This window comes from Neomonachus schauinslandi, chromosome 1 (genome assembly GCF_002201575.2).
Source record: "Neomonachus schauinslandi chromosome 1, ASM220157v2, whole genome shotgun sequence".
In the NCBI taxonomy this organism is placed as follows: domain Eukaryota; kingdom Metazoa; phylum Chordata; class Mammalia; order Carnivora; family Phocidae; genus Neomonachus; species Neomonachus schauinslandi.
This window is the reverse complement of record NC_058403.1, coordinates 42,815,648-42,820,634: the sequence shown is the minus strand read 5'-3', so window position 1 is coordinate 42,820,634 and position 4,987 is coordinate 42,815,648. Positions and strand designations below refer to the sequence as shown.

The 4,987-nt window shown below is 35.6% G+C and overlaps 1 pseudogene; it reads left to right on the top strand.

Annotated features, from left to right (window-relative positions):
- The first annotated feature begins 4,098 nt into the window (after positions 1-4,098).
- LOC123323273 lies at positions 4,099-4,192 on the top strand (annotated as a pseudogene).
- The last annotated feature ends 795 nt before the right edge of the window (positions 4,193-4,987 follow it).

The window sequence follows — 4,987 nt, the reverse complement described above, 5'->3', positions numbered from 1 at the left end:
AGACATACAAATGAAGCAGGATTGTGGTGGGAAAAGAGAGTAGAGTAACATAGCTTCCCTTCTCTCCTGCCTTCAGGACCTCAAAGACATTAGTAAGGGAGGAAATGAAAATGGGTGCTTACATAAGTTATTAAGATATTGGAAGTAAAGATAGCCATGAAAGATTGGAACACCTGGGGATATTTGAGTTGTAAGTGAATTTAAAAGCATTCACATGTTCTGTATATAATTTATTAATAATGAAATATTTATGAAAAATATTAAAGGCATGTGAGATAAATATTTGTGTTTAACACCAAAACAAATTTCATTGTCCAGTGGACAGGTGTATTTTTTTTTTTTATTCAGTGGACAGGTGTATTAAAACACACACACTGGCACATGAACCCAGACACATATACACACACAAATATACACATAAAAATAAGACAAATTTATTCAAAAACATTTGTAAAAATTAAGGCAGTGTGTGAAAATTTCTGCTTGAATTTCACACACCATTTGCTAAAAAATACAGAGACAGTGTGGACCTTGTATTAACCACATTTTCTACTCTCTGTGATATCTGGGCCCACCAGAGCACAGAAGGTTAGCCCAATTCCTCATACAGCAAATGACTCTCCAGGGAGTATGCTGTTCATATGCAGAGTAAACAATGGCCCATTCCTTCCCATTTTGCCTTTATTGGACTTTCACACGGGGGGGCCTCTATCCCCTGCCCTAATCACCTCAGGGCTGGTATCAGACAGCTAAATGCAATCCCTACACTCTAGAGCCTGCTGAAATTGTTCAGATCTGCTAATCCTAAACCTGATTGGATTGCTTACCCTGCCATGCCCATTTCTTCCCAGGAAAACCATGCTAAAGGCTTACCCCAAATTCCCTACTCTCTCTCTGTCTGTGGCTAATATTGGTGTTCTCTTGTATGGCCTACATGGAGTGGTGTGACCTCCTCCTCTTCAGAACTGTGAGTCATCAATGACAATCATTTCCTGATCTGCTGGCTTCACCATGCTTGGATAATAATAAATTCTACATCCTAAGACAGACCTATCTTATATAGATTAGTCAAGAAAAGTCAATTTCACTCCATTATCCCACTCTTATGGACCCATCAGCTGATCTTTCTTACTCTTAGAAGAAATGCCAAGGAGTATATGTAAATAAAGGTGTGTAATGATACATTAAATATCAATTAAAAGGAAGATAACTGGGAAAATGTGAAAAGAAGGCCAATCTCCTTTGAATCAAATGGCAATTTAGCATCATTTAAAGAACTAGTGGTCATTTTTCCCAATAAGTGTCCTGGGAGAAAGAATAAAAAATGTGCAAGTGCTGGTCTATATAAATTTAGAGGTTAAATTTTAGAGCTTTTTTTTTTTTTTCCCTTTTGTTAATTGGTATAGATTGGAGCAGTGCTATGAGGAAATGCTAAAGCATAAATCCAATTGGTTCTGGATGCTACGGATAGCAAGATATTCAGCAAATGGAAACAGAGCTAATTAAAATTAAAACCATTCCTTGAACAAAGGCACTATGAGATGAAGAAGCACAGCCATTAACAATGGAAATTAAAAAAAGATTTTAGTTATAAACAATTTATCACTTGACCAAGTATAACTATTGCAAGAAGAATTTATAATATTTGTCATTTTCAAAAATTGGTGTGTTAGTCAAAAAGCTAATATTAAATCAATCAATAATAGTAAAAGCAGATTTTATACACTAACATGACATACATAAGAAAAGAAAGGGACATCTATTAGATGAAATATGACATCAACACCAAAAAACAACAAAACAAAACTTCTTCTGTTTGTCCACTTGACCTGCCTAAAACATTGCCAGTTCTTGATTGGTTCATTAGGTGACCATACACTGAGAATGCCTAAATTGTAGCAGATTTACTGAGATGTGGTATTCTTCAACCTAAAGAAGCTATCCTTCCATTAATATTATTGTACAAATGAAGCCATTTCTATCAGTGATACATTTTAAATAGTACAATATGGTCAGAGGGATTTCTCTCATGAAGAGAACTGTCTGTTGATGAAGAGTAATGCATGTTTTTAAAATCCTGGTTACCTGATTTTTTTTAGAATATTTAAATAACAACTAAGAATAAATCATTTCTATTGGTTTTATGTGTTAAATACATTATTCAAAAGCTAACTCTGATCACAATAAGAATATAGTTTAACATTTACTCTCTAACATTATACTCTTTATTTGTAATTGACAATTACCAGAGACATATTTTACAGTTCAAAAATCTATAGAAATGATATTAGCTATGGAGATTACATTCAGAAATTTAGCCTGAAGCTCCTAGATTTTAAATTACACTCCCACTATTTAGTAACTGGTTTTAGGAAAGTTTTTTAACCCATCTGTGTCTAATGTCTTCTTCTAAGTAAGGATTATGGAAGTGCCTATCTCCTAGGGTTTTTTTTTAGGTTTAAATAGAAACAAAATGTAAAACACCTAATAGCTAAAGCTGTTTAAACTCCTCTCTTATGCTCTGGCCCCTGCCACTTTAGTGTACACAAGTTCAACTTCCAAAGCTACACCTACATATCTCTCTGTGGCTTTCAATGGCTAATTCTGCCTTACTTCCTATGTGGCATGCTGGATGTGCTAGTAATCAATACCCTCCAAGAGCAGCCTTCCACAAATTACTCACAGAATGGGTGTGTAAATATCCCCATATTCTCATTTGTGTTTACACAAGTACTAGGAAGTCAGTGGAAAAAAATCTCTTGTTGTTTACGGTAGAAACTGGTTTATAAAAAATCCATGCCTCCCTCCCTTTCCCTGGGTCATTTTCCCACAAACCTAAATTCACGTGGATTCTCATCTCAGTGTCAGCATCTCCATGGGCATCATACTTATATAGTCAGTACCAGAAGTGGTCCTCGAAAACAGATCTCCAGGATAAGATTTTGAAATGGGAATAAGAAAACTATTGCTGTTGTTAAGTAGGGAGTTAATAATATTTAGCATGCTATAACATTGAAATTACTAAGATTTTCCCAGGTAGAGAAATTAGGATAGGATACAAGTAAAAAGGGATATATTAGTTTATGCGATAGCTCTAGTTTTGAGATACATAATAGAATTATTTGTTTAGTGTAATCCAAGCAGTGAAGACGGAGAATGATAGACTCAAATTAGCCACCTACCAGTTCAGGCATGAGGTGAAAACCAGAAAGCACCTATAGAAGCTATTGAAAAGCTCCTACAGTTGGAGACAGACTGGTCTGAAACTCACACCCAGGACTTTAGAATAGCTTAGTTACAAAGGAGGATGAAACAGACTACTACCTTGTGTGAGATCCAAATCTGCATGTACATGCCTATTGGATATCTGATGTCCTATCAGCATCTTAACTCACTAGCTGACTGTGTTTCCCTGGGGGATGCATACATTGCATTCATTAAAGGAATAAGGAATGGCTTATTGGTGGATAGGGAAGGAAAAATAATTAAGACAGTGGTATCGGTCTACTGTAGATCAGGATTGACTGTAACTAGGAGAGATTTTTAAGGGAGATAAGCTCTCTTTTGTAATGAGTGATAGGACTCTAGAGTAGCAGAGGCCCCATGGCAACACCAGTGAAGAAAGGTGGATATACTCCTCATGAAGGGCATTCCCTACTGTAATTGTGAACAAAAAGCACTGAATCACAAAGATCTATGACAGTGGCTAATAGACCATATTCCAAAGGCAATGAAAATTGCCACCAATGGCGATTTTACTTGACTTATGTAACCAGAAAGGGTCAAGATCTGGTGAACAAAAGGCTGAGCTTAGTGATTACATTGTAAAATCATGACCTTTGATCCAGTTTACAGATCTGAGCCATTTCCTTAAAATGTGAGAACATAATAATATAGAGGACAAGACCCTTCGATGAAAGACACTTCACTGCCCATAACTCCAGTCTTTCCCCAGTGAGCCTATGGACATTTCTCCCACCCCCAAAAAACCTCTTCTGTAGGACTACAGAAATAATGAGATCTTTTGAGGAATAATGGATACAGTATCACCCTATGCTACCCTGGTTCTTCTGTTAATTAATTAATTTCAGACAGATCATCGCTTCTCGGCCTTTTGGCTAAGATCAAGTGTAGTATCTGTTCTTATCAGTTTAATTCCAGACAGATCAGACTTTAAAGCAAGGAAAGTTATCAGAAATAAAGAAGGGCATTATGTAATGATAAAAGGGTCAATTTTCCAAGAAGACCTAACAGTTCTTAACATGCATGTGCAAAACAACAGAGCATCAAACTATGAGAGACTAAAATTGATAGAAATTCAAGGAGAAATAGATGAATCTGTAATCATATTTGGAGACTTCCATACCCCTTTCTCACAGGTGGACAGAGCTAGCAGGGAGAAAATTAATAAGAACATAGTTGAACTTCACAATACCATCAATTAACATCTATATGCTACTTTGTCCAACAAGCACAGAATAAACATTCTTCTCAAGTGCCCATGAAATAACTACCAATCTAGACCACATTCTCGGCCATAAAACATGCCTTTTGAAATTTTTAAAAATAGAAATCATGCAATGTCTGCTTTCAGACCATAATGGAATTGAACTTAAAAATCAGTAACAGAAAGATAATTGGAAAATCCTGAAATACGTGGAGATTAACAACATACTTCTACATGACACATAAGTTGAAAAAGAAATCTCAAGCAAAATTTAAAAACATTTTAGACTAAATGAATATGAAAACACAACTTATCAAAATTTGTGAGATGCAGCAAAAGCAGCAACATCTTGAAAATCAGTAACAGGGTAAAGTGAATTTAATTTTGTGGTAGTCAGAATAATGCCCCACCCTCAAAGATGTCCATACCCTAATCTCTGAAACCTGTAAATATGTATGTTACCTTACTTGGAAAAAGGAACTTTATAGATGACATTTAATTCATAATTTTGGATGAGGTGATTATCCTGGATTATCCAAG